Below are 19,150 nucleotides of genomic sequence, written 5' to 3'. Positions count from 1 at the left end.
TTCTTTAGAGGAATAAACTGAGTAGCTAGAAGTACAGGTAATAGGGTCCATTTAAATTTTGAAAAGGTTTTAGCACTAGGGAGGAAATGTGAAGGTTGAAAATAAGGAGCAGAGGAAAAATTATTTTGAGTTTCACAGTTGACATTGTGCTGGAACAGCTTGCTTTTTCCTAGGTGCTTATCTGCTATTGATGGCTTTTGGCATTCTGCATATGCAGGAAGGCAGAATATGCAGGTGGACAAGAGGGCTGCATACAGAGAGAACATTTTTGACCTTAAAGCTGCTTCAGATATTGCAGTTCCTTCTTATTTCTTCCTATATTTTTGGTTTCTTATATAGTTTCCTTGTTTAATATAGTTTAGGGGTTGGGACTCTTTTTTTTTGTTTGTTTGTTTGGGTTTTTTTTTTAATTTTTTTTTTAATTCATTTTATTGGTTTACACCACTTCTGATAGATTCTTTATCACCTGCTCCCTTCAAGGCAAACTGCAGGACTGCTTCCCTTCTGTAGCAACTGTGCTGGAGGGCTGCTGATGAGGAGCAAAATGGGAGCTACTGAGCAGTCATTTGAAGGCTGGCTATTAAAAAGAAAAAAGCTAGCTAATTAGAGCTTAAAGGAAGAGGCAACGCTTTGTGCAAAAACACCAGAAGGTAGGCCCTCCAAATCCCATACACTCCCTGTAAATAGCTATAATTAACCCCATGGTATTCAATTTATTAATTAAAATTTAAGTAATATTTTCTGTCCTTGACAGTAATTTCAGAGGTGGTCAGGAAAACATAGTGGCAGCTGGGTTTCCATAGAGCAGCAGTGACATTCAAAAGGGCAGAGCCACAGGAGACTCATCTCAGTCCCTTGAATCATACCTGTGATAAAACAGCTGAAATTGGCTGCTGGATTTCTGGGAAAGGAGGGATGGGTGACACTGCAAGTCCTGGTGTTCTCCCGCATACTTCCAGACATCACCCTACAAATGCAGTACTCATCTTGATTATCTTAAAATGTGAGAGAGCAGTGGAAAATGTGTGTAATTTTTCCTTACTGACCAATTTACACACCAACTGAGGGCTACTGTACATTGCTGTGTTTCACTTGGGTTTGATGTTCTGCTTGGTGTTCTGTCTGGGAGAGTAAGAGACCTCTCCTGAACTTCATGGACCTTGTCAAAGTAGAACAGCTATTTCTTAAAAATGCTGTGGCTGAACTTGGTGCACTGCTGTTCTTCCCCAGCAAGGGGTTTCCTGGTCATTCATACTACCCATGGTCGTACCATCAGTGTCAGAGCACTCCTCTGGAACAAATCCATTGGGAACTCCAATGGGAATGTGAATGTAGTCACCTGTGTAGAGCACTCCAAGGTTTGTTTCAAACAGATAGGATAGATGTGGAAGACACCAAATGTGTTTTCTTCAGCAAGGACAGTGCTTCATCATTATCCAAGGTCAGGCAATAGTGTAATTTGTGCCCTCCCCCATCCTTCTTCTAGAGCACACAATGATTTTTTTCTGGCATTATAGTTTTTTGACACAGCAGAGATCTGATTGCTTGTAGCATACACCTATTAGTACTCTGTATACTCTGAACTGAAAAAACCCACCAAGCCCATAAACAGGAAATCCTAACTGTTAACTACATGAAAAGAGATGTGGGTTGAGCACTGTGAAGTGTGGCTGCAGCCAGTCCACTCAGTAGGAACCAAACTCTTAGCAGTGTGGTCATGAGCCATCCTGAAAAAACTGGCCTGTGGATAAGGGTCTGCAGTACAGGCCTGGTGAGGATAGCCATGAGGTGAAGGAGGTCTTTTGTTTCCCATTTGACAGAAGGGTGCATACTGAATGAGCAAGAGAAGGTATTCAGAGCATGTTTGAAAGCAGATCTCCCAGGTCACAGGGGAAAATCTTCCAGTACAAAACTGTTAATAGCAACTGGGAGAGGAGGTGGACTTCACTGATCATCATCATGAACACCTTCTCTCCTCTTCTCTGGATGAGACATGAAGGGTTAGGCAGATTTTTGATATACCTAGTGATTCAGGTCCTTATGGTAGTGAAGTGGCATGACATCTCTCAATCCCAGGGAGGCAGGCACAAGCTGTGCAGTGCAACGAGGCCAGAAGTGCTTCTGAGAACACTCAGAAGCAGACTGGAGTTTTCCAGGGAACATGACCATTAGAAAAGATGATTATCACAATTTGTAGTTTCTTTGGCTTCCAAACTTTGGTGCACCAATGCAACTTCAGGACCATCACAGAGCCTGTTTGTATGGTCTGTCCTATGGTCATGCAGGAAACCAGCCTCAGACCCATCAGGTTTTGAGTCACATCTCCCGTCAGATGTGTTTTCCCAGGTGTGGCAGTGTGGGGCTAGAATGAACAAGTTCTCTACCTCTGTGTGAAAAGAAGTGCCTCTGATGCCCTGCAAAGGTGCCCACAGAGGGCTGTCCCCATTCTGCCAGCAACAAGGCCAGAAGGGTGGAGATGAAGATGCCATTGCTATTGCAGTGGTTCTGTTGGCATCAGGCTGGGACATCTGATGTGGCAATGTTGAGTCATAGCAGCGTGTAATCTTGTGTTGCCACACATGATGAAGCAGGCCTGATCCATTGTTAGACTGTCGGTGATTCCAGGTAAATTTCAGCAGAACTGAGGGAGATGGAGATAGATGCTGAGAGTCACTGCAGCCTTCACCCTGAAATGAAGTTCCAGAAGAGCACAGCAGTTGTCCAATGACTGTTGCAACTATTGCTTGACTTTGCATGTATCATTTAGTCTTTCTCCCTGCTTTTCTTTCTTCCTTGCTTTCTTCCTCTCTCTCTTTCTGTCTTGTAAATAACTTTTTACTGTATTTTTAGAAAAGTACTTCCTCTACCTCTCAAAAATTCATCTGTTGCTTGACTTTTACAAAGAGTATAGGGGGAAAGAACAAACCCCAGGCAACTCACTGCTAAGTTTTGAATATGATGTGCAGAACAACAAATTCATCCAAAATGAGCTTTGCTTTACTATTAGTCATTTGTACCAACCTGCAATTAAAAGGCTCAGCATTTATTCTCATCGCTTTCTGAAATTACATTTTCCACTTCCTAGGCCCTGGCCTGGGGCAGTGGATTTTTGAAGCAATCATGCCTTGGTAATTAATGTTTAAAGATGAATGTTGCAACTTCTAAAACAGTGTTGCTGAGTAAACATACAGAAAAAAAAAAAAAAAAATTACAAAAACTGCAAGCCTTTTATGGAAAGTTGCAGAGTTTGTAGGTGTTATCCTTAGAGCTTCCAGCTACAGAGCATTTGATTACCCCTTCCTCCATTCTTTCAGGTGTGGGTGACAGCTGTGCTTAAAAAAAGTAGAGAAAAATAAATATCAAATCTAATCTGTCATTTCTTTGTGTTACTGACTTATCACCCCAGAAAGCTTGCTGGGAATGATTAACTCATGCAGAGAGAGAGAACAGACAAGTCTTTGGCATGGTGTGTAGCTATAACTTGACAATTTTTGGATTTTTGCAATAGAGTGGGAGGACAAGGAATAAAATATGATGGGAGGAAGGTGTAAAAATGGAAGGAGAAGTTCCCTTCCTATGTCTCATCCATTGGTTTGTCATGAGTCTGCCTTTTCTCTGTAGAAGCGATAGCTTCCAGTTGGTTGCTAAGCCAGCTGGATTTACCTGTGACAGAAGCCCATCCTACACAGAACTTCTGTATGTGACAGAAGTGCTCCTCAGTACCATTAGCAGAATCCATCATTGCAGCATTTTTTGGTGCTGTTAAAACGAAGTTGCTGTATCACCACTTTCTAACAGAAATCCATAGCAACTGAAAAGGCAAGTTGGGAAAATTAGTAACTTCAGCATTTCAAGAAGGGGAAAGGCTAGTCTGGATAGAGACTACCTCCCTAATTTAGGCATCTGATCTGGGCATTGCAATCCTGATTCAGACCTTTTGGAAGACACACCTCATGTCTAATGTTTCCCAATAGGTTGGCATGATGCAGCTGTCTCTTCACCTGAGACTCCTATGACAGGAAGAGTGGGAAAGCACTTGTAGTCTTGTGAGTGATTTCTGTAGAAAGGGGCATTGAGGTCCTGCTGTACCATGGGAGGTGTGCTGTTTTTCATACCCAGAAGTCTTTCCTGGTCTAGCAAATGCCAGTGACAAAATCCTGAACAGATCAACTGGAACAAGAACAGAATACTGCTCTGGACTAGTTTCCTTTGGTTAGGTTTTTTTCCCCTCTTCTTTTCTTTCTTCCAGAAAAGAGAATAAAATACCAACATACAGCTGGTAGGTTGGCTAACCAAGTTGAAAACAGGTTCTTTGGGCTTTGTTACTCTGATATTCTTTTTGCTCAGAAGAAACCAAAACCCAAAGATCTCTTGGAAGAACTCCATGTGTCTGATTCTGTGTTTAACTGTAAGAATGGAACCTCACAAATAATCTTGCCTTTCTAGATGTGAAGTTCAGGCTCTAAAAAAGATTAGTAAAAGACTTATTCAGCACTAGTCATACTCATTTGGGTAACAGGCAAGTTCCTGCCTGAACTCACTTCTAGTATTTATAATGAATGTGCATTAGTGACTTCCTAAGCAAGAATTCCAGCAGAACAGTAAATGAAGTATTGTCTTCTGCTTTAATAATTTTCCTGTTCTTTTAGCATTGTTTATATACCATTATCAGTATGCTGATACATTAACTGGATACCAGTGCTTGGCTATTTTTATTATCCATTGCTTTAGTTATCTGTCCAGACTACTGATCCTAAAAGGATTAAGCTAAATTTTAGATGATTTTGCTGTTGAAGCACAGTGGTTTTGATTTGTTTTGTTTGTTTGTCTTTATGACCTCTTTAAAGGTTTTCCAGTAAAGATGAGGGCTTATTTGTACTAAATTTATGTCTGCTTGTTCAAAATAGCTTGCTTGTGTTTTTTAATCTTGATTTTTCAGAGATCTGTTAAAAAATTCAAGTCCACAAAGCACTTCTGCAGGATGCACAGTGCTTCAGTTACACTTCATGTTAAACATGAAACAGATCATTCAGATCATTCAGCATTTTGCTAAAATGAAGCAAATGGAATGGAAAATGCTTTGGTATTAAAAGCAGTGTGTCTTTCAAGAAATGTTTAATCCTAAACAGATGATTCAGATGGAGTGTAATAAAGACTACTGCAGCTGATGAAAAGATATTGTTCAGCTCAGTGGGTTCTCAAACAGGCAGAGATAATATGCTTGCCCTTGCTAACAGTGTTCACTTAGCTGTGTTTCCTTTCCTAGAGTAGAAATTAGATTTCCTTCTCCATTGTTTATATAGAAAACTCAGACTATTCAAGAAGATCATGTGGGAGCCACTGTTTTTAGAAGAATGATCTGCGTTTGGATAAAAGATACTTCCCAACTTCATGTTCAGCCACTTAGCAGTAACCAAAATAAGCATCCTTACGATGTTTTTGAGCTGAAGCTCTACACCAAGCTCTACCCCGTGCTGCAAGGAGGGACTGTACAAGAACCTGCATCAATAAACAGCAAACAGCCAGCTCCTCTGCCAGCTCACACGTGTGTGTGTGCATGTTTTCCCACTAGTGAGCATTAAGCCACCCACATTTATACACCTAAGTTTAGAACTGTCTATCTTTTCTTTTTTCCTATGCTTCATTCCCAGCTTATTCCAAATCCTGTCCCCAGACTTAACACACTTCGTTCTTACCTTGCCTACTTTGGAAGGCTTTGGACCAGAATTGAAGGCTCCCAACACCTTCAGCTGTCTCCAGACCAAACTTCAATTGGTACATCTTTATGTAGGGGACATTTTGAAAGACATATGACTGTTGTTTTCCAAGGCTGTTTCATAAGGACCAAGACTCATAAACAGAGGCACCAAGAAATAAACAGAGGCACAAGAAGAAATTTATCAGAGGCACAGTCACCTAAGTATCAGGGATGAGGATGAAATTTTGGGATCTCGCTTTTTACTTGCAGCACAGCTTAATTTGGTTTTGTCTCTTGCTCTTTCTTCTCCTTATTTCTTCACTTGTAGAATTAAAATGGCCAAGGTAATTTATGCTCCAAATTTATTTTCTTGTTCTGAAACTGGCAGTGAACACTGTAGGTTTTTCTTAAAGAAAACTTTCTCTAAACGTTTCTCTAAAGGTGTCACGCACAGAGAGCTTCTCTCCAGGAGTGTGAGGCAGGGAGAAAAAAAACCCTGTTAGTGACCTTTTTGCTATGTAACCTTTCCTTAAAATGCCAGCAACTGAGCTTCCACAGAGAGAACAACAAATATTGAAAGAGGAATGTGAAGGACATTATGAAACAAGAAAGTAAGGAAAGGGATCTGCTCAAACAAGTTTCTCAGGGAAGGTGATGTAATATGTACTGTAGAAAATCCTAGCAGTTGACATAACAAAGTTTCTTTCTAAATAACTGTGGATGCCAGCAAACTGGAAGAAACAGAGTGTACAGCTGGGAATACAGCTGAGCAGACTGTTTTGTCCAAAAGAAATATAGTAGGTGTAAAACTTCTTTTCAGAAGATGTCATTGAAGTTTAATTGAAAAGTGGCCTTTTAATTAAGGCGGAGTGACCACTGAATGAAAGCCTCATTTCTGCTGAGGCTGTTCTTGGTGATACTCTAAGATTAACCCATGCAGGCTGGCAGTACTCAAGAGGATGCTGATGAGATGCCACGGTACACAGTTTCTGTAGCAAGTGCTCAGTCCCATTCAAAGACTTTTTCCAATGTTTATCAATCTTTTAACTGCTGTCTTGAGAATTGTCTTTTTATTGACTGACTTGCTCATATTTCAGCGTGGTTTCCTGCATAAATGACTCTTCTAAACTCACGTGTTTTGCGTGTATTCACATCTGTATACATAAAATTTGGGAACCTCCCTCTCTGTTATAACAGACCTGACAGAGACCCACAGGGTCTTTGAGATAATGAAAATTTAGAATTTTGTGGCAGCATGTGGCTGCATATTGGAGAACATCTAGATCTTCTCTGCAGGGGAAGGGCTGTATGGAACTATGCTCTTTGTCAGCCTTGGAGACTCCAGAAGGCCCAGATCTGGAGGTGTTCTTATTCCACTGCTTACACAGCTTACAAATTTTAAGGTCTTGATTGCAGACTGAAACTTTAAAAATTACTGGTTCCTCTATTCTTTTCCTCCTGGTAATTACAGAATAAAATACTGCATGTGCAAAGACTGATATAGACAAATCGTCATTAGAAGTGCCATTTTCAGATAGGTTAATTCATAAAAGTTGGATAAACTGTCAAACAAGAAATCCTAGCTCATGGACTGTTGTGGATTTATTCATCATTACAAACAGAGGAAGAACTCTATAGGAAGAATGTCTATTATGAAAATTATATTTAGTTATAGGGCTGACATACACGGTCTGTTACCTGCTCTTTACAAATACTGTTATCACCATTCAGGAAGCCAGCAAGCATGGTTTCATGCAAAAGACTGTGTGGTTATTTTCATAAGGTTTTGTGAATAATGCTTGAGAAGACTGCAGGAGATCCTTAATGTTTTTGATGGCACTACTGTCTTGTCAAAATATCATGTACCAACTTCTTCCTTTACTATAAACAGGTTATAAGGAAAACTAAGGCAGTAGGACTGACAGTGCTAGATGTCTTGGAATGGGAGGTTGAGTGACCATGTTGAATCCTTAGGAATGTTTGAATATTCTTCCCCTGTCTCTGATATGTACCCACTCCTGCATTTTCTCTTTTCTTTTAGGTGGAGTCCGGATAAGAGCCATCAGGAGGCCTTTCTAGCCAGTTTGATGCTGAGTGATAGCAATCTTGAGCCACAGTTTTAGAGGAGTGGCACCAAAAGGCCTGTTGTTAATGCTGAGTGTTTTACAGGACAAGTAGCACTACCTGCTTCCTCCACTGCCTGAAAATCAAGCCATAGATACTGACCTTCAATCCAAACAGAGTAAGTCAAGACTGCATCAAGCATGACTGAGTTTAAAATATGGTTATCAGCCTATCATACAACTGTTTGAAATGAAGCCAGAGGAAAAAAATCACTAAAGCACAATGATGTGCAGAGGTCACTAATATTGCCAGATCTCTCCCTGTTGTGCTAAAACTACAGTAAATGATGTATTGTTAGTACTCTCTAGTACTGTGCTGAAGTTGGGCTGCATGTCAAAAGTTTCCTGAGTTACAGCAATGCTGAGGCTGGCAAACTGCAGTAGATCTACTGGAAAAGAAAAGCTTTGCCCAGTGCAAAAAACAGACATGCTTCTTGGCCATGACAAAGGTTCTAGATTTCTTTGTGCAGCTGTAATTTATTTCCTAAAAAGCAAAGTACAGCAGACATCTAAACTGACCAGTTACTTAATGAGAACAAGTGGTCTTATTCGGTCTACCTTATTTTTTTTTTTTTTTTACTCAGGTAAAAAATTTGAGTATCCCGGTAACAACTGCTATACCTGAAGACACAGTCTCCAGAAAGGTTACTATATAGCTAAAGAGACCTTTCAAAACTAACCTTTAAAAAAAACCAAACCCAAACCCATATCTTCAAGTGGGGTATAGTATCCATGAAGTATCTCTTAAGGTTACTGTATCATTGTAGAGAACCCATTCAAAAGCCTCAATTTGGGTTTTCCTTGTCATTTGTGGGGCTCAACTTAACAGAGTTTCCCCCAGCTAAGACTTGACAGCAGCAGTGATGGGGTAGGAGAAACAGCAGCTGGCTGCTCTCATTTGGCACAGAGATGAAATCCAGACTTTAGTTAGCCTTTAGGCCAACACTTGATAAAACTCTCATGCCTCATTTGCATGTGAAGCCCTTTTCCATTCTCACATAACCCACATACATACTCTTTGTTTCCCTATAAAAGTCCATTTGGGGCTTTAAAAGCTCATGTCAGATATGAAGCTATTTAAATCTCTCATGATTTCTTATGTTTATTCTTTTGACATTTGAGCACAGTTGCTGAAAGTTTGAGAATAGTTGCTGTTCCTGAGTGAATATCTTCACCTCTCCACTCCTCAACCAGATGACATTTTAAGCTTACATTGTATGGCATGGAGCACCTTAAACATTAGATCTGAGAGAAATAGGAAACAGCATCATGGGACTGCAGCTTTGGGTGCTGCAAACAGCCCAGATCTCCATATTAAATATCAAACACTTTTGGTTTAAAATGTGAACCATCCCTCAGAAAGCTACATGAGATCCATTTTCTGGGTGATGGAATGTGTGCCTACCTAGTTTGCTTCCTATGAGGTTATTAACACTTGCTGCATTTGTAACTGCTGGTTATTGAAGAAAAGACTTAACTTCCTCCCAGAACCTGGGACTAATCAAAATATTGCCATTAACATTTAATGAGAAAGTTGTTGCTGTCACCAATAAACTGGTTTAGACTCTTAGTCCCCTAAAGCACAAATGGCATATACTGATCATAGTTAACAAGCAGATTCTGGAAAAAAACACAGTCAGAGGTATGCAGTTTGTTGCATAAGCTCAAAATGACTGGCTGATTTCTTCTTACTTTCCCCACCAGCACTGGAAATTATGTATGCTAACCAGTATTCATCTCTCAGCAAAATATCCAGACCTTGTAGGGCCAGTTCTTTCTTCCAGTAAAACCTCTGCATCATAAAGCAACCCAGACAAAACATGCCCAGGGGAAAATCCCATGCTTATAGGAACTTCCAAGACTTTTCAACCATTCGCTCCCCTAGCTGCTTGTCTTGGGTGGAGGAGAATGGCCTGTTAGAAAGGAATGGCCAGTGGAAAAAAACAAATAAGACACTTGAGGGTGTGTCTAATGGATCCAGATATCCAGGACAGCAAAGGAATTATTGCTCCTCATCTGTGCCACACTCAGGTAGAGGAGCCAAAGTGGTAAATTTTAGGTCTATCAGCTAATTCTGCCATTTTGGAGATAGGACTGGGTTTACACTAAAGAGGCATCACATGAGGAGAATAACATTTTTGGATACTGTGAGTCCTCATTACTAAATTTAAAAAGGTTAGAGAAAGCTACCACAAACAGTTTCACAAAGCATTTACCAGGAGAACAGTAAGAGTGGTGAATAGTGCATTTTATTGCAAATGCTTCATTTAGCAAAGATTAAATATGCATCTGAATACTGTCACTTTGAGGTACATTCCTAATCTGACTTTACCCCTGCTTATAGTGGTATAAATAAAGAATTATTCTGCTGAAGTCATCAAAGTCATTACCTGGTTTTAACTCAAAAGAGAGAAAATCTTCCTTTTTACTTCTATAGAAAATCCCATTCAATTCAGTAGGAATACAAGAGTATATTTAAGAACAGAGACAACTGAAAAATCTATGTCCAAAATTCAGTAAAGGGTTATGGAGCTGAATTTCCATCTGAGCTCTCTTGAACATTGAAACATCAACTCTCCTTTTCCTGCAGTGTAATCTAGTTTATTTTCCTTTTTGTAAACAGAAGCCACATGAAACATGTGGTTATCTTCTGAGCAAAAATATCAAGGACCATAGTTTACACATACTAAAAAATCAACAACCCACAAACTTCTGTTTTAAAGCTAAATGCAGGTTTTTAGTCTATCAGCATTTTTATTCCAAGCTAGTTTTTACATAATGGAAAATATGCACCCTTAGGAGAATAATAATATGATAAGTTGTTAAAAACCAAATTATCTAGGAAGGTAATTTTTCCCATTATGAAAGTGACTTGCTTGTCAGATATTAGTGAAATGAACTAGTCACTTAGCACACCTTTCACAACCTCTAAAAATTATGGCCTATATGTTTCCATGACTAACAGGAGCAGTTCTCCTCTTTGTATATAGAGTAGTATCACTCCACAGTTTCTGATTATGTTTTATTCACATGGAAGCATAAATCAGTCATAAATCAGTCCAAAGCCTAAAACTAACCAAACCAGTTCATATTTCTCACATGCACTATTCTATTTGCATGCCTTTCCAGATTAAACATTTCTTGTGATATAAAAAGATTCCAGGTACATGGTATTAAATGGAAAAAGGTGACAGCATGACATTTAGAATATGTAGGCATGAGGAAAACAAGGAAAGTGGGAAAACAACAGGAAGAGAAAGGAACATTTGCTTATAACCATCTCAATAGAGGAAAGTAAATTGAACAATACCTACCCAATTTATTCCCTGATTTGTCCCTCTGCTTTCTGGATCTATTTAGAGTAGAGGAGGTGCAAGCATGATCTCATCAGTGTATGTCAATATGTGAAGAAGATGGAGCCAGGTTCTGTCCAGCAATGCCCAGGGATGGGCCAGAGTTGATGGGCACAAGCTGAAACACAGGACATGCAGTCTGAACATCAGGAAATGGCTTTTCACTAGGAGGTTGACAAAGAGCTGGCACAGGTAGCCCAGAGAGGTTGTGGAGTGTCCATCCTTGGAGATACTCAAAAGTTGTCTGGACATCATCCTAGGCAACCATTTCTAGGCAACCACGTTTGAGCAGGGATACTGGACAAAGTGACCTCCAGAGATCCCCTCTGACCTTAGTCTGCTGTGAAACTGTGATGCTGCTTTGGTCTCTTGTCAGGGAGAAAGGGAGGCAGTTCATTTTCTTGGTTGGCTCCCTTCAGTCAGGAGCAGCAAATTTCAGAAATGCAAAGGCACTCCAGCAGCCAGGTGATCTGGAAGAGACCCCAGTAAGCATGTAGAATTTGCAGTGGGAAGGGGTGGAATGCATGTAGGGTCAGGATAAGGCAACTTTACATCTGGCAAATTAATAGAAACAAAGCAGGAGAGCAAGAATTGCGTATTACTTCCACTTCAGTCACTCTGAGAAACATTCCCATCCTTTTTGTTTCAGAGAGGGAATTGTGATATAACTAATAAGTATACATCAAGTGTCATCTGATGACTGCAACTTTGTGCCAGGGGCTTTGGGAACACAGGAGGAATGCTGAGAACAGCTGTGAAAGGACTTGCAAAGCAGAGAAATCTGGATGCCTGAATTTTATGGCATTTCATTTCAGTGCAGACAACTGAGACCTTGGTAGTTTCTGGGACTATAATCACGTTCTCCAGACTGATTTACCATATCATTCTCCTGCACAGGATGAAGTTAAGCACATCAAGGGGTGCTTAAGTCCAGGAGCTATGTAGTGCCAGTTGCTGGTGCTGCAACACTTAGCTCTGGCCCTAGGCACCTAGGCAAGAATTCACACACTGTTCACTCAGTAAAAAGGGCCACACACCTCCTCCATCTCCTGTGACTGGCTTGTCTTCTTGAATGCCAGCTCTCCTACATGTTAAAATAATATCCAAACTGGACTTAATGCAGGGTAGGGCAGTTGAAAAGGTTGGAGGGCAAGTTCAGTGCCAGGTTAAACACTGGATCCTTTTCTTGGATCACTACCTTCCTGATACAGCTTCCCATGAGCATGGCAAGACAAGGGAGCTATTTCTTTTTCTTCCTTATGTGAACATTGCAAACGGACAGCACCGAGGAGGCTGAAACTTTCAAAACCAGTAACTCTGTAATGCTGAATTTAAGCAAAAATGCAGTACTTTCAGATAATACCTGGCACTTTAAGGTAACCCTGACAAGCAAGATACAGCGGTGCAAATGCAGGTTTAATGTAGAAGTAGCAAGTTGCTGTCTGAGAACACAAAATCTTGCCAAGTTAAAATTGCCAAAAATGCCAAAGAAGGCATTTTTTCATGCTACTAACAGTAGACAACACTGTTATCAAACAGGGTGGTCCTGTTGGAAGTGGAGGAGGAGCTCTTTATACATTTTTCTCTAGACTATTTTTGCTTCTAATGAATACAAGTGCCTGTTGAAAAGCTGTGTGCTAAAGTACCTGGATTTCTTTAACAGGGAACTCAGAGGAGCAGTGCTAGGGTTAACATAGTGTTTTTCCCAGGCATATACAAGTGTATTGCAGAAGGCACTATGCAAATAGTGTTCACAGAGTTTATAATTTCCTGTTGGAACAGCAAAGAAAAGAAGGTCATTGATTTAAACCAGAGAATACAAATTATTTCCTGCCCACAAAGCTGCCAAATGCTTGGAGTTATTGATTTTTTTTTTCTCCCTGCTGCTAGCCAAACACTTCTGGTCCTGTCATGGGCATCATCAGCTTATTGACTAAGTAAACATAACCCATTAAGCTGAACATTTAAAAAATAATAGAAATTTATATGGCTTTAGTTAAAAAAAAAAAAAAAAACAAAAAAACAGAAAGGAGAAGAGAGGAGAAACTGTTTCTGAAGTTAATTAACTTTTATGTAGATTCAAGTTTCTGCAATATAGGTTTGCATCCAAATGAGAGAGGAAGGAATAAATTAAAAGAAGACTCGGGGGAAAAAAAAAACAAAACAAAAGTATTTTCCCAAAGAAGCCAAGAAGAGAAGGGTGCAGGGAAGCAGGTACTTCATATTTTAAGGCTTCAAGTAAAATAAAAAATTACTGCAAAATTGAGATTGAAAGGATAAAACCATGTGGCAGAAGCATGCTGAAGGCATGTTTTTATTTATTTATTAACTTACTAGCAGCAGGAGGTCTGTGCTATTGTCTGAATTTTCTTTTTTTCTAAGTAAGAACTGAACACAGCTGATGCCTGGCCTTGGAACCTGTCAGTTTGAAGATAACATATACAGTATTAATAAATGTAGAACAATACTTGCTGTCAAGTTGGTTACAAGGCAGTGGTTCACTGAAGGGGGCCTGACAATGTCAAAAAGCATTAGACCAGAGCCAGCAAATGTTTTATGCTCTACAGCTGAACCCAAAAGATGAATTGATGCCCTGAATCTGACTTCAGGGCATCTGTCTGCTCTGGAGAGTGTGTATTTGTCTGAAGAAGCAGGGAACAAGTTGCTTTTCCCTCCTCTTCCAGTCATCTGCCTACATGAGGGAGGCATTGACCAAGACACAAGGGAACAAATCCCAATGTGGTGTAGATGGACAGGGATACCTTACATACAAAATAGTCTTTAAAAGTAGGAGAATACACTCAGGAGAGGTGTTTACAGGCAGTTCTGAACAACAGGGAGACATCTACCAGAGAGGGCTGGCTTTCTCCTGGGACTGGCTATTGCAGGTGGCTTCCCTGGCCAAGAGCCTTGCAGTCCTTTGGTGTGAGAGTCAGCAGTGAGAGAAGAGCCAATGGGAAGAGACACACGAGGAAGGAAGTAAACAAGCAGATTACAAAGTGATGATAAATGAGGGCATTGGTCTTCTACAGTGGCTTAGAGGAAGGTGTGACTGTTTCTTCCACCCCCTCACCTTCATGCCTGTTGACTGAATACTATTAAGGCAGGTAGTCACAGATTATTAATGACCTGTTAACAGCTTCTTTAATTTTCTAATAAGTGCCAAGTGCAGCTGCTATAATTATTCTACTGGTCCTACAACATGCCCTATGCCAGACTGCAAAATATTTTTTTTTTTTTTTTTTGGTCTGGAACACACTGTTGTGCTCTTAATATATATACTGCACATGGGCAATTGCATGCCTAAATAAAATTACATCTTAGGCTGTCAGAGCACTTTGCAGCCATTAAATATCAGTATCTTCCAGCAAAGTAGGAACCAGGAAGTATTTAGTCACTTATTTTTGCATGTGTGAATTGAGACACCCAAATTTTATAGTTTTAGCCACAGTGATACAGTGAGTCAGTCCCTGGGCTGTTTGTGAAACCTGGGAGCTCTGTCTTCTCTTGTGGTTGTGCTGGTATCATACAAACTGCAAAAGTCATGGATAGGTTGGAGGTAACACTAAGCAGGGGCTTTTTCTATGTAAGCAGGGTTCCCTAGGAGTAATATTGTACAAAAGTGGTATCCATCATTCTTCCTAATTCCCACCACCACAGAGCTAAGTAGCATGTGATTGGAAAACAAAACATAAACAAACATACAGAAATGGATCACAGCCCACCTATGTGTCTCCATTTGCCACATTTGTCAGATTTCATTGCATTAAACCCTTGGTAATCTAGTGTTTAACCAACAAATGCCACAACAAGTATTTGAAGATTACCATTTTCTGAGAAATAGTGTATGTTGTTAGCAGCCCTGTTTGAAAGCTACTAGTGAGGATGTGTCTTGAAATGCTATAAAGCAGATGCTGAATTTTCAAAGATCTTTTGAAGGCAATGATCCTGTAAAGGTATAATCTATTGAGCACACATAAAGCACACAACATTTTGAAAAATCTCACCCATCAACAGTACATAAAGGTGTGGTCTGTGCTTTTGTCCAGCTCTTGGGCAATTGCACCTCCTTGCTGAACAAAGCCCTGTGCTGTAGCTCCATTAAGGAAAGCTTGTCCCTGTATCTCTAAAGGTAGGTTTGCTGTAGGAAACAGCCCTGGAGTTCTGCCAAATCTGTCTAGTCTGGCATGTTTTAGCCTAGGAGAGAAAATGGGCAGGGAACAGGGAACAACCCAAGTCTCTGGGAATCAAGTGCCTGACCTGGTACTGGCTTCCTGTGAAGTTGTTCTGTGTTTTTCTGCCATAGCTCTGCAAAAGGAAAAAAGAATCCCTGCCTTCCCAGGAGCTATTGAATGACTGAAGATTCAGTGAATCACATTCAAAGTATTAAACAGAGAAACATTTATTCTTTAAATGCTTTCCCACACATGTTCTGAGGACAAAAATATGGATTGCAGTCAGCTGTTCTCTGAAATTCCTCTTGTCCTGACTCATATTTGGAAGGGAATCTGATTCATGTCCAACTATCTTGTGAGCATCCAGTATAACTTTTCCTTTTTCCAAGGTTGGATGAATAAATCAGTAGCTACTCCCCAGATGAAGCTAAAGGTCTGACTCCAGATGTTTCATGTGCACTTCCTTTGCCCTTTTGCACTCTCCATCTTGCACAGCTCTGTGCACAAGTTAACAAGCTGGATCTGTCTGAACAGAAACCCTCAAGTACTATGGGAACTTCTTTTCTTTCTTTTATTTGTAATGGTTCCCATAATAATTATTTTTTCCCTTTTTTGTCTGTCTGATAATAGAATGTTTCTAGGTCAGAATCCCAGTTGGTGTTGTGCTGGTTTTGGTCCCCAGTGCTTATTAAAGAGTCACGAGTCTTTGAGGTTAGCTTTTCCCCAGATCCTAATTTGTGTTAACAGATTTAGCTGATACTGAACCAGTTCTGCTCATATGGGCAAGGACCAACTTCTGGAACCAGTCCAGGGATTCAAGAAAGTAATTCATTTTCTTTAAAGCCTTGGGCTGTAGGTGTTGATCTGAGACATTTAAAAGGGATTTGACTTTTAGAAGGGTAGGGTCCTTCTTTTCTGAAGGAGGGGCCATGCTGTGAGGGTATAAAAAAAGGGCACTTGAAATAAACTTAGTCCATCTGAGAGGAATTAGGGTAGCTTTTTTTTTTTTTTAGTTTTGGTTTTCAGTAGGAAGTAAGAATAGGAGCAGGATGTTTGTTAAGTGCCAAAAGTATGTACTGCTGTAATACTATATAATAAAAAGCATTAGATCAGCAAGGTGTTTGGGCACAGGACTGCAGACTTTCCCAACTCCACCAATATTTTTAAAAGCTTTGTAAATCAGGCTCTTGTTGACCAAAGCAGAGCAGACCACACCACATCTTTTACCCCTCATCTCCAGAGGCAAACAAGGGAGCAAGCATCTGTGAGAACTTTGGGTTTGGTGTAGGGGTTTTGTGTGGTGGTAAAGTTTTTCTTCTAACTTGTGTTTCTAAAGAAAAACTCTGCAGGCTCTTGCTGTTCAGTCTCAAGGCAGTTTATTGTTAGTTATCTAAAATATGGTCTTCTTGGGCTGCGGCTGTTTGGTCAGCAGCCCAGGCAGACACACACACACTCCTGTCACCCTCTCTGTCTGCTGTCTTCTTCTTCTCTACCCCCGCCCAGGGCTGCTGCTATCTTTTATAAGATATATTACGTGTTCTATGTTTACAGTTTTTTCCCAATACCTACTACCTATGTTACAAGGTGCTTTTCTACTCTAAACCAATCCATAAGTGCCGCCATCACCAAGAACATGGAGGCAAGGAAGAAGAAGGAGGAAGAACAGGATCAACTCACTTTCCTCATCTTAGAACTTTTAACCCCTATGTAAAAAGTAAAAAAAACCCTGTACAGGTGTTAAAACCCCCCTGTACAACACTAAAAAATTTTCCCCTCTATTTTGTAATTATTTTTACTATACTATCTAACCCTTTGTGACTGTTTGTTCCACCTTTACAGTTGGTAACTCATTCTATGGTTCAAACTCAAAATCACAGCTGTTTTCAGCTGCCTGCCAGGGTCTAAAATGCTTCCAGACCCAGGCCTGTAACCTTTAAAAATGTCTGAGGGACATTTTGAGTTCCAGCAAGCATCATATGATGTACACTATCTTCCTGCTTTAAACATTTTTCCCCTGTGACTGCCTCCCCTGACATTCAGTACCTTTAGGTCACTGTCTACTGCATGCCTGTTTAATGTGGGCATGTGGATGATACTGCTGAAGTCAGAAAGACTACAGACAAGCATAAGCCTTATCGCGATTGGAGTTGGTAAACTTCCAGGTTTTTAACATAGCCACATGGAGTTCTTACTCCAATGACATCTGCAGTACTTGTGTGAAGTTCTGAGACCATTTTCTTTTTACAAGGTAAAATGTAACCTGTTAGCCAAGAAAGTTATCACAGATTCCTGGTGGTTTTTGATCCTTTCACACATCTCAGGATTTAGTGAGTTGACTTAAAGCTAGATTGGATATTGGTTTTGGCTTTAAGATTTTGTCAGTATCTTCAGCATAATGAGTGTATTGGACATAGATAAATGCCCACAAACTGCTAAGAAAGATAAGTAATTACTGCTGCATAGAAATAATTGCAAACTCTTTCCATGAGAAATTTTTTAATCTTCCCTGGTCCCTTACCTTGCAGGTTCAGTGAACTTATTCTAGGCAATTATATATGGGGAGCACACATCAAACTGAAAACCTCACTGGCTTAATTCTTTCTGCTAAGCACAGAGTTATTCCCTCTCATCATGACAGCACAATATCTATTTGATATTTCTTTATATGATTCTTTTGTTTTAACATGGCTATTTGGAAGCTGGCCTGTGTTGCAGGCTGTGCAGAGGCACAGGCACAGCATAAAGCAATACTTTTGAACCTTGGATTGCAGCACTCATGTCCTCACTCCCAGCAGCAAGGAAGTCAAGAAGTTATCCCAGCTCTCTCAGGTAAACCACTCACTGGTAAACCTGTAAACATCACTGATATTTTCTTCTGGCGCCCTGGATGCAACTTTTTCATTTACCCTACTTATGAATTCTTACTCTTAAATCCTTTGCAATTCACCTCTAAAATGCAGAAGATGAACATTCTCTCTCCCTCCATGGTGTCCAATTACAGAAACATGCAATTAGGGATGTTAATGACAGATTATTAGGCATTAACCTATAATGCCATCCACCAATAGCAGCAAAAATGGGTCACACTGTAGGCATAATTATCCTGGTTCTCTAATAATACACCCTGGTTGTGCCTTTTTTCTGTGATATATTCATTGTATTTCAGTACAAAGTACGGGCAGCTCTAGTTGTGTTGGAGAGTGATCTGGAGCAAGCTGCTGAACTGCTGGCACATGGGTCTGGCCTTCAAAAAGACTGAACAAACTAGGCTTTAGCATCTTTCCAATGCAGAGAAAATCAATAAGGGACTTTGGCACCTGCCTTTGTTACCCACAGTTAGGAGGACAGGCTCTATTCACATAGGGATAAACTGAGGGACAGCAGGAGACAATAGGACTCCTTGGACAATAGGAATGGTGGGCCCACTACTTCTGTCTGCTCAGCACCAGGGTGGTGATGCAATATTCTTCAGAGAAGAGGGCACATAAAGGGGTAAAGGTGGGCAGGCAGGAGGAAGAGAAATGCAGTGCAGGTGAGCGCACCGGATGAGACAGCTTAAGAGCACCAAGGGAAGTTGTCTGTGACAGCAGAACAGAAATTCTATTCTGTAAATAGAATAGAAACATGAAAATAAGAGTGCCCAAGAGAGGAGAAAAATGAAATGAAACTAAGATATCTGAAGGCATTGTGCAAAGTTTTGTGCTGACTGAGAAGCCAACTACTTTGTAGCGTGTGCTGCAGGAGAAGTGATGCAAAAGTGAGCTGACTGCTTAGAGTCCTTAATCATTTTATTGACTACTT

General features: G+C 40.3%; 1 protein-coding gene across 2 annotated transcripts in view; it reads left to right on the top strand.

Moving 5' to 3' along the window:
• COA1 (cytochrome c oxidase assembly factor 1) overlaps positions 1–19,150 on the top strand; it is a 52,421-nt gene that overhangs the window by 20,185 nt on the left and 13,086 nt on the right. Inside the window, exons 2-3 of one of the 2 annotated variants that reach the window (XM_031503929.2) lie at positions 7,740–7,940; positions 8,406–8,465. The exons of the other annotated variant lie outside the window; for it this stretch is intronic. The gene's annotated coding sequence lies outside the window, so the exon portion shown is untranslated. The remainder of the gene's footprint in view (positions 1–7,739; positions 7,941–8,405; positions 8,466–19,150) is intronic. 2 annotated transcript variants of the gene reach the window in all.

This window comes from Lonchura striata, chromosome 1 (assembly GCF_046129695.1).
Source record: "Lonchura striata isolate bLonStr1 chromosome 1, bLonStr1.mat, whole genome shotgun sequence".
Classification (NCBI taxonomy): Eukaryota; Metazoa; Chordata; class Aves; order Passeriformes; family Estrildidae; genus Lonchura; species Lonchura striata.
Note: the sequence above shows the minus strand (reverse complement) of the source record. Positions and strands in the feature narration are given on the sequence as shown.